The sequence below is a fragment of the Pogoniulus pusillus genome, chromosome 11 (genome assembly GCF_015220805.1).
Source record: "Pogoniulus pusillus isolate bPogPus1 chromosome 11, bPogPus1.pri, whole genome shotgun sequence".
Classification (NCBI taxonomy): Eukaryota; Metazoa; Chordata; class Aves; order Piciformes; family Lybiidae; genus Pogoniulus; species Pogoniulus pusillus.
Window position 1 is genome coordinate 8,209,298 of NC_087274.1, and position 11,456 is coordinate 8,220,753.

Genomic DNA, 11,456 nt, shown 5'->3' on the forward strand with positions numbered 1-11,456 from the left:
AGATGTCAGTCAGTCTCTATGGTACCACAGCCTGTGTCATGGAGATGTCAGTCAGTCTCTATGGTAGCGCAGCCTGTCTTGTGGAGATGTCAGTCAGTCTCTGTGGTAGCGCAGCCTGTCTCGTGGAGATGTCAGTCAGTCTCTGTGGTAGCGCAGCCTGTCTCGTGGAGATGTCAGCCAGTCTCTATGGTAGCGCAGCCTGTCTCGTGGAGATGTCAGTCAGTCTCTATGGTAGCACAGCCTGTCTCGTGGAGATGTCAGCCAGTCTCTATGGTAGTGCAGCCTGTCTCGTGGAGATGTCAGTCAGTCTCACTCTATGGTACCACAGTCCTGCAGCCCCCCACAAGAGCCATGCAGTGCTCTGAAATTGTAGGGGAACCTACAAGACAAATGTGACTGAGAAATACACAACAAATAAACCCCCATAGCTTTTCCCAGGTTTTACTGATGCTGCAGCTGAGCCTTCCAGTGCTCTGGGGTCACTGGGTCTGTTTGGGGTTGGGTCCTTGTGGGGCTTTCTGGTCTTTCCTTAAGGCCACTGAAATTTGTCAAAGCTTATCCACTTTGCTCTACGTATCTTTAATATTTCCCTGTCTGTCTTGTACCTCATAGCTTTAGGAAATCTATTTGCATGACCACTGTAGCCAAATATACTACTTTTTGTTTTGGTCCATTCTGTACCCCGTTGCTTTTGAAAGTCTCTTCCTGTATCTCTCAATGTTTTTTCCCCTATTCTAGTTGTGCAACTTTCTATTGCCTTCCCCTAATACCTCCACTTTTATAAATCTCTATGTCTCTATCGCTTTGAGACTGGAGGGATAAAATTCATCAGGCTTGGAAATCACTCTAAATCCAAGGTGAGGCTCGAGTGATGTGCTTGTTCATCCTCACAAAGCCTTGGGCTCAGGTCTGGATCAAACATCTCTCTGCAGTTTTGCCAGGCACCCTGTGGCTGGGCAGAACCTTTCCTGTCACAGCAGTGACCTTTGTTTTTGTTTTGTTTTTTTTCTGGACATCATTCACTTTTATTCCTTTTAACAAGATTTAGTAACACTCCCATAAACAGGTTTTTAATGCAATCCTTGTTCTCTGACATGCTGCATGTTAAAGATTAGCAGAGACATTTTATTGCTGGTAATAAAGAACCCTGATGTCAAATATTTTAACAAACCAAGCTCTCCATGGGAAAAGCCCAAGAGGCTTCAAACACATTTCTGCTCTGCAGCCTCTGTCAGGGAGGGAGAGAAGAGATAAAGTCTGAGATATTTTCCCCAGAAATTTATCTGTGTTTTTTTTTTTTAAACTTTTTCTTTATTTAATTGGGGTTTCATTTTTTTTCCAATTTAAGAACAAAACCACAGTGGCTCCAACCACCCTGGCCATTGAGCTTAGCTGAAGTCAGCAGCAGTTAGCAGCCACACTTCCCAGCCAGTCATTTGCCATGCTCAATGTATCCCATCAGTATCTTTGTGGATTTGCTCAAGGAGTCGCTGTCTTTCAAGAACAGAGGAGATTTAAGTTTGTCTTCTGGGAGCTGCAGTTCATTCTCCTCAACACATCCTCCCTGCCCGCAGCCAAACAAGAACAAGCAGCAGGTCAATGCTGCCATCACTGCAGGACCCCGTAGGGCACGTCCACAAGGGATTTAGCCTCCCAAGCAGTGTTGCTGGCTGGAGGCGTCTCATTCCCTGGGCATGCTCATAAAACACAGCAGAGAAAGTGCCTCTTGCTGGGGCACGAAGGGACCTCAGCCCAATGACAGCCATGGAAACAAGCCTCTGCTACCGTTTGGTTGGAGCATGTCGGTTCCTAATCGGGCACAGCTGGGAGAAGCAGGGCTTGACAGCCCTGCTCGCTGCTCTCCACGGCCTCAGCTTTCCCCTGTTTTGCCCACTGGTTTGCACACCCAGGGTCCCTAATGGGTACCATGTGTGGAGCAGCATTCACACGGCATCCCCCATCCGGCCCCAGCGCAGGAGGGGGAGGCGCTGCTGAGCATCACGTTGGATTTGCGGAGGGGAAAGCTGGGCGGCCGCCATCCCAAAGGCATTCGGGACCCGCACGCCGCCCCCGTGCAGGGTTAGGTTTCCACGCCTCCGCTTGCTTTCAGAGTGGGGCCACAGCCTGAGAAAGCAGGAGGGGATGCATACACACAAAAGCAGCCCACGCAGCAGAGCAGCTGCCAAAATTATTGCTGCCCACGGATTGAAGAGGAAGAGCCTCATGCCATTCCCCAGGAGCATAAACCCTTTTTCCTGTTCCCTTTCCCCTCTCTTCCCCCACAGGCCCTGTCCCTTCTGGCTGAGACAGCTCCCTGTGCAATGTGCTCACCCTCACTGACCAGGAAGGGTTTGCACCATGGCTCTGGCCTCTCTCACAGACACAGGAAGGAGTCCTGCAGAGCAGCAAGAGATGCTTGCAAACAAGTAATGTTCCTGCTGGTAGTGGCTGCACAACCAGGCCAGCCCAGGGCTGCAAAGTGGGCTTGCAGAGACCTGCCGAAGCAACATTGCATGTGGGCACCTCACCACAGAGCCATGAGATGCTCAGTGCCCTCCCACCTCCTGCAAGCCCCACTGAAATCAGCAGAGCTGTTTCTTCACTTTCCCATGGCCAGATTCCCCTGAAACAAGCAGAAAACACATACCCTGATGGTAATTAATCTGACAAGAAGTCAGGAGACACTGATTAAAAGCCTCATATCACTGGGGATCATGGATAATTGAAAAGGGATAGACTCCTTTAAGCATTTGAGACAGCCTCAGCGCACATGTAGAAGAGATCAAGGGAGAGAGATAGCCATGCTTGTGTCTTGGGATTCACCACGCTCTCACAGTGGTGGTTCTCCACCACTGCTGGGGCATATACAGGCATGCCTGCACCCATGATTTTTGTTTGCAGGACTCAACATTCTGCTGGGATAATGGGCAGGCAGATGTGTTGGACATGCTTTGGGCAGCCACCTGGAGGACTGTGGGGATGTGGGCACAGTCCTGGGAAAGAGAAATGCATTTCCAGAAGCTTTTAGCACTAGCCTGACCCTGGTCCCAGTGAGGTGAATTATTTGGCTACTGACATCCTACAGCAATGGTCCCCCCTGGTCTAGGTGCCTCACATTGTGACCCCAAGGATCTCCTCACTCAACAGCTGGGAGTACCTCCCTGGACCTCTGGAGTGTCTTTTATCTGTTCCCACAGCCTAGTTCAGGCACTTCCACTAATTCCATACACACACACACACACACACACATATGTTTGTAAAAATGCAGCCACAGCCCAGCACTGCTGCAGCCAGGTTTCTTTCAGAGTAAGTCAGCAACCACCAGTGTCTCTACCATCCAAGTCCTGCATCACAAATCTCTACAGATGGCTCTGATTAAGCTGATTTCTTCCAGTGCCTAAATAGTAGTGAAAACACTTGGAAGTTGTATTATGTGACACCTTCTATTAAGCCTTCAGCACCTGCTTCCAGTCAGTCTGAGGGAGTTCATTAAAATCCCCACTTTTTGACAGCAGAGCAATGCTTGCTGCTGTCCCTATTGATGCAGAAGATTTGGTCTGTTTGCCCATCTGTTAAGAGCAGCACAATCTCAGGAATGAAACTGCTGATATTAGGGTTTGGACAATAAGGTGGTCTTGAGGATTCAGTTTCATCCAGTCTCCCATTGGTGCCACAAGTGGACATTTTTGTTAGCTTGGAATGAGAATTGTGGGCAGAATTTCACGTGCCAGCAGGTCTCAAGAGGAACAGTACACGAGCTTCCACTGCAGTTTATTGCACTGAAGCAACTGGATGCACATGAGTCTGCATTTAACGATGGTCTCCCCAGCAGTCCAGTGCTTCCAATCTGCCACTGCCTTTGCATCCAGGGAGCTTTGGGGTCTGTTGCACACATCACCTACTGAGAACAGCCCTCCCCATGTCCCATGCTGTGCTCAAGTGAAGGGAGCATACATGTCCTATGGTATACATTACATCAGCTATCATAAAAACAGCATCAGTGTATTGAACCAAGCTAACAAAACCCTGCAAGGTCTGCTGGGGATCAGAATCCACACCTTGGGTCCACTCAGTCTCAGCAAAGCACTCATGCAGATGCTGAGCTGTGGACCTGTTCCTCATTCTCCACTAAGCAGAAGGGTCTGCAGCATGTACCTCCATCTATGGCTGGGTTTACATCCACTTTTCCCTGTGGTTGATGGGTCAATGTATTCCCAGGTTTAGGACAGTGTGTGATGCTTGAGACATCACTAGCAGCTACTGGAACAAAATCCAGACTCAACTGCCTGCCTGAGATTGAGTAGATACTCTGCTTTTACCTGTCAGTACAACTTACTTTCTGATTTTTTTTTCCCCCTGGTAGCAGTAGATCTAAGAAGTAAATACTTGGTAACCCATCTGCACATCATCCTCTACAAATTATCCACAATTCCACAACCTATCCTGAGGTCCTGCATCACCACTGCTTTGGCTGCATCATTTTTCTCTTAAACACAAAAGGCTGAACTCAGATCTGAGATTAGAAGGGTTGGGCTTTAGCTGTGCAATCATAAGGTTTTAGTGAGGCTAAACAAACTCTGACCGCAAAAGCAGAGACATGTCTCTGAATAAAACCAGCCTGGGCTATGGCTCAGTCTCTGAATGTGGGGATGGCTGTGGATCGTTTGGGTTTGGGGATGGCTTCTCTCACTGCAGCTCTCAGTTCTTGTTAATCAGCATGAGGATAATCTGATCTCACTGCAAATGCAGTCAGTGGCATTTTGATCTCAAAACTAAAGGCATCTATTGTTTGGCACTGAGTGAAGCGCCCCATCCATCTTGTTTCCTCAGAGCTGCCAGGATTTCTCTGGCTTTCAGATCCATGACTGAAAAGGCAGAAATTGTACCATCAATATACATGTGAAAGGAAAGCTTCAGGTGAAAGGGCAGAGCACAGCTCAGAGATGTCAGAGAGTCTTCCGCCCTCAGTGGTTGAGGCTGCTGGGCAGACACATCTAACTCCTCAAGCCCCTTATCCCAGTGACCACCATCAGGAACCACCCAGTGACACAGAGCAGATGACCACTATCACCCTTTGGTGGGTGACCTCCCCCAGCTCCCTGGGTAGAAATTTTGGCTTATGCTACCCACAGCTTCACCAGCATCACAAGGATCAAAACCCACAGTGTCTGCTCGAGCACCTGGGGGGAAGAGGAGGTCTGCAGCAGCTAGGTTTGATCCTGGTGATTGCCCCTCTCCATTAAAATCACAGGCAAATTTGTTCATGCTGCAGAATAATCAGGCAACGTGACTTTACAGCTCCCTAGAAGGCAGAGCAAACCTTCCTGCTGTGCTGGGCTTTCTGAGGCCTTATTGTCTTCTCTTCGTTGATTTTTTTTTTCTGTTCTAGTGCTTTATTGCTTTGGGCAAGGGCCAGGCCTCCTGGCTGCACAGAGCTTCTCCTCCTTGAAGTTTTCCGAGATGGAGAGATCAACCATACTGAAAAATCAATTAAAATCAGAGGTCAGTGCTGTGCTCCAGGGAGCCAAGTCCTCCAAGGGAGGGCTGAGATTCAGCCACCCTGCAGCCAGGAACCTGCAAAACCTGATGGCTGCAATTCTCAGCGGCATCTCTGGGACGATTTCTCTGCAGGGAGCACTGCAGTGGCCACTGCCCTGCTTTTGTCACCTAGACTCAACCCCTGTAGACCCACTGCCTGCAAAGGAGAGCCCACCCACTGTTGAATTTCCAGTCTGACAGCAGAACACCAGGTGCCCCAGAACCACTGTCCCTTTCCCACCTCTGGAAACAAGATCCACCAGTAAGCACCCTTACAACATTGCTGCCATCAGCTTGGGTGGTTTTTGATTAGGACAGACCAAGAGACCAGCAGCAGTACGGAACCAGTGCAGAGAAGGCAATGGGACCTGTCTACTTTCGCTCTGCATGCAACCACCATAGCTGCTTGCTGGGATTTTCCTCTCCCTTCACTCAGGAGCAAGAAAACAGGAGTGAACCAGCTTCACCCAGGAACACCACACATGCCCAGCAGCCTCTCAGCAAGGCATGAAGGCTTTGTTGCTCTTGCTTTTTGAAAAATTACACTCACCCAAGAACACACAGAGTTTGCAGTGGGAGCCTTGTCCTCCAGTGTTACTTTCTCCTCTAAGACCCACCACGGAAAGGAGAAAGACAAACTCCAACACATTGTTAGAGATGTCATTCTAATCTGAGCTGGGCACAAAGCAGCTTCCCTCTGTGTAGACTCATGGGGTCTCACAAATGCCCACCTCAAATCAGACTGAACTGCTTTAATTCATCCCAGTAGGAACCACTTTATCCCCGCAGACAGATCAACTCTTGATCCCACTGTCCTGACCATGGCCAGCCGGGGATGGCACAAGGATCACAGGGTCAGTAAAACTGGTCTGTGTCTAACACACCTGTCTGCACGGTTGCAGCAGCCTGAAATGTCCCCAGAAAGAGCTTTTCCAGGCTGGCCAGCAGATGGGGATGGAAGAGCAGCTACAGTCTGATCCACGGACGACGTTGCATCTCCTCCCTGACTGTGTTCTAATAGCAGTCAGAGCTCAGGTGGCACTGGCTGCTCTGCTGGCAGGGCAAGGACAAAGTCTCAGAGAAGGGCTGTGTGACTTGAAACTTGAGAAAGCATCCAAGAATGAAGTCCCCATCCCTAGGGCAGGAAGCACAGTTGATAAACCCTAAAATAACTTCACCAGATGTTTGGGGTCTTCCTGGTCCCTGACAGTCCAGGATAGGGAGATCTAACCTCAGCATGGATGTCCCCACTGCTGGCTGGGGCAATTGAAGGGGACCAGAGAAGAGGTTCAAGATCTCATTCTTTCTGCAGCAGCACTACCTGATGTGCTGCCAAGTGAGACTCCTTAGGAGGGAGCCCCATGAGCCCCCCACATGCCCTTGCTTGCCTGTACCTGCATGCTGTAACCACCAAAAGCACACCCAAGCCTACCTGGTAGATCTACTCATATTCAGCTAAGATGCTTCATGGAGGGGAGGTAATGTGGAGACCTCAGAATCAGCCAAGAGAAAACTCACAAAGAAAGTTCCCTTAATTCAGCCAGCTCTGCCAGGCTCAGCTCTGACTAACTTACGGGGAGGGCAAGTCTGCTGAATTCCCATCAGGTCTTCACCTTCAAGATTTGCCCAAAGAATGAAGACAGCTGTTGAGTAGGAGGGACAACAAGAAATAGTACAAAACTCCCCAGCAGAAGAAAGGGACATGTGGCTTTCATGGGGTACTGGTGCCTTGCACAGCACACCATGGTGCACAAGGCTTCCCCCCACTGGGAACTGGGCAGCCAGCTCCGAGCAAGTCCCAAAGCTGCCTGCTTTCAGCTCCAAAATAAAGAAACAGGAATGAACAATGAGTGACACTGATTGCCATGTCAGGAGCTGTCATTATGTCCATGTGTAATTATACTATTAATTACTGACCATAAAGCTCTAAAGAAAACAGACCTGGAATGAATATAGTTCTGGTGCAAAGTCCTAAGAGATAACTCTTCAGCTGCTAAGGTAATGTACCCTGAGCTGCATTTTCTAAGCCAGAATTGAATTTGCAATTAGGTCTCCTTGTTGCCTAAGCCCAACAAAAGACCTTCCTGCCTTTAATACCAAGAAGGGATGTCTCTGAGCTGCCATCAAACGACAGAGGCTTACAAAAAGCCAACTGGAGCAGAGCGGAGGGACCAGAATCCCAAATGTCTCTCTGGGCTGAGCGAGGCTCTTGTTTGAGTTTGGATTTGCAGCACACTCAATGTACATCTCCGAGCAAGCCACTTAATCTGACCCTGGCCCAAAGTTTAGCTGTCTGTCAAATGTTAGAAAAGGGCTTTGTGTCCCTCACAAGGACTTGGAGGTTTAATTACCGGCTGTGCCAAGATGCCCTTAGGTGGAAGCTGCAATGCAAATGCAAAGTATCATTATTAGAGCTTAGCAAATAACTCAAATGTTTTTCTGCAGCAACTCCCTCGAAAAGAAATTAGATTCCTTTCTGGTGTGTTTGGGCGTCTTTCCAGGCTCTCTTGTTGTGACACTCACGAGTGAGCAGAGCACTAAGAATATGAAGGTAATTCACCAAAAGTCAATGCTCAGCTCCTAAACCTGAGCCTTCGCACGGAGCCTCGCTCCTGCCGCAGCGCTTTATCGGAACGCCCAAACGCAGCGCGGGGAAAGGCAGTGATGGGGCTGCTCCCAAGAAGGGTGTCCTGTTGGCAGCCAGGGGGTGGACTCAGCCCATCCAAACAGGCCATCTAGAAGATGCACAGGCATCGGCCATTGTCTCCCTGCACTGCGTCCGACGTGGATCTCCTGGGACAGCTCCCACCCCAGGCAGTCTCATGCCTTTGCTGAGCAAAGTAGGCATGAAAGATAAGAGAGATGCTGGAAAGAGGCTTTGCCAAAAACGTTTTCACAGGAAGCCACACATCCCAATCAGCTCAAGCGATGCAGATCCCCCAGAGATTTGAGCCATTTCACACTCGCCTCTGAACAGTCTGGGACGAATATTTGCATCGTAAATTCTTTGGGATGGCTATTCTCTGGGGTTGAGCAGTGGCCATAAAGCTCCAAGAGTTTACGAGGATCTGACAAAACCTGCTGGCTCCTGCTGTAAGCACTCAGTGCCTCCCTCAGCATCGCGTGTCGGACGGCAGCTGCCCGCGCCCTGTCCCGGGCATGCAGCACCGCAGCCCTGACCGCCAGAGCGGTCTTACGGCAGTGAGAACGGCACAGAGGAGGAGTTTCAGTTAGCTTTACAGAAAACATTTGTCTGAAACTGGATGCTGTGTGAAACTCCTGAACTCTCCTTTTGCTTATGGAGCTGGGGGCGAGGGAGAGGGTGTGTGTGGGGAAACTGGAAGAGCTTAGAGTTGATTCGGCTCTGGGCTGTGTGGCTTCAGAGCGTGCATGGCTTGGCCAGCTACAGCCCAAGTGTGGTTCAGAAGCCTGCAGCTCCTGCTGCGCTCCACACCCAGGCTGCTCTGTGGAACCAGACCCAGGACGCTGAATCACAACAGCTGGGTGCCCATGCAGGAGATGACCCAGAGTGCTTGCAAGTCACACAGACCACTACCATGACACACTTCACCTTGTTTGGTGTTGGTGCTAGGATGCAGAAAGTGCAACTGGAGGATGGGAGCTGGACCTACTGACTGCCAAACACCTTCTGCACCCCAGTGCTTTCTTGTTACCCCAAGACTAAACCTGCCAGAGCCCAGCAGCACCTCCCCTGGGCTCTGATGAACATGGCCTTGGTGCCAGTGAGTCAGATCATCCCAACAGCCCCAGGCTTGTGACAGCATGTCTGAACAAGCATGTCCTGCCCTCAGTACTGTCCCCTGCAAGGGCACTCATCCCTGAAGCTTTTCTGCACCCAGATACCAGCAAGCCCTGTAACACAAATTATTCTATCTAATTAGTTTCTCTGTCCCTCTGTGGCTGATTCCTGCACTAAGTCATGACTCCACGGCTCTTCCATCCCGCTGAGCTGGCAGCACAGACTTTTGTTTCAGCACTTGCCTTTCCCTTTGCTGGGGGCAGCCCGATTTGCTTCAGTTCCCCCCAAAAGCACCAGCAGCAGTATGACAAAACCCAGCCAGGGTTACAATGCAGCACAACTGAGCTCCTGTCCCACCACAGACTCCTTTGAGGGTTTTTTTCTGTTTGTGTTTTGCTTTTAAACACCAGCAATTAGGAAAACAGAAAGAGCTGTTATTTGTTTTTCCTCCTGTGGCTGGGCGTTTCCTCTCCAGATGCCACTCTGCCAAGGTGCTTCATCCTCCACATTACTCTGTGGGCTCTGAAACATTTGCAGCCCCCAATGCAGAGCACAAACCCTGCTGGGGAGAGATAAAGACAGGGGTTTTCATCTGCAGCTGACTGCTGTGGCTGCATCATTTGGGATCACACTTGGGTGTGATTTTTCAGCAGTATCGAGCTTCTATCCTCTAGCTAAGAGCTACACAAATCACTTTTCTTTTTGGTGTTCCCAATGCATGTCTGCTCCTCTGCCTGCAGATGTCCCGATGCCTGTGTGGCCTGTGCTCCCAGCTGAGCCACAGCCTTTACAAATCCCTTGTGGCCCAGGCACGTGGTTTCTAAAATGATCTATCTGCCATGCAGACTGCCACGATGTGAAAGACTAAGAGCGTTTATAATTAAAGAAACACACTGCAAATTAGTTAACAGCAAAAGCTTGCACCAAGGCCAAAGCTATTAACAGTCTGAAGCCATTCAGCCAACCCACACTCAAGCCATGACAAGTCAAAAAAATAAAGTTAATAAAATAGCCTTGAAATGAAACACAGGTCATGTACTTGATGTGCATATTTATAAAAGCCTAGCCTAATCCAGCCAAACTCTCCAGAAGAAACGATCTTACTGGTCTTTGATCCTGCCTGTGCTCCCTCAGGGAATATCAATTTGCCTTCAGCAAAGTTAGATGGGATTAAACTTCGCCTTAAAAGGAGCAAGAGCCACACCGGGTAGAGAAGTGACCGAGAGCAGTCTCTGTGAAGCTGCATGATGCTGACCGTGCGCAGCCTGCACCTGTACTCAGCACTGGTCAGGCCACACCTTGAGTACTGTGTCCAGTTCTGGGCCCCTCAATTCAAGAAAGATGTTGAGGTGCTGGAACATGTCCAGAGAAGGGCAACAAAGCTGGTGAGGGGCCAGGAGCACAAATCCTATGAGGAGAGGTTGAGGGAGCTGGGCCTGTTTAGCCTGGAGAAGAGGAGGCTCAGGGCAGACCTCATTGCTGTCTACAACTACCTGAAGGGGCATTGTAGCCAGGTGGGGGGTGGCCTCTTCTCCCAGGCAACCAGCAACAGAACAAGGGGACACAGTCTCAAGTTGTGCCAGGGTAGGTATAGGCTGGATATTAGGAAGAAGTTCTTCACAGAGAGAGTGATTGGCATTGGAATGGGCTGCCCAGGGAGGTGGTGGAGGCACCGTCCCTGGGGGTCTTCAAGAAAAGACTGGATGAGGCACTTAGTGCCATGGTCTAGTTGATTGGTTAGGGCTGGGTGCTAGGTTGGACTGGCTGATCTTGGAGGTCTCTTCCAACCTGGTTGATTCTATGATTCTATGGGCAAGCCACTGGGCACACACGCAGCAGTTTTAGGGCACACTTTATACCCTCAGAAGCCTCTCGGCTGAGGTCTGAGCTATTCATAGAATGGTTTGGATTGGAAGGGACCTTAAATATCATCTAGTTCTACCCCCTACCATAAGCAGGGACACCTTCCACTAGACCAGGTTGCTCAAAGCCTTATCCAGTCTGGACATGAACACTTCCAGGGAGGGGCACCCACAACCTCTTTGGGCAACCTATGCCAGTGTCTCACTGCTCTGAGTGCCCCATTGCAGCACCTGACAACCTAGTGTTGAAATGTGTGATCAGATAGTAGAAGCTCAGAGCCTCTGCCTCCAGGGTC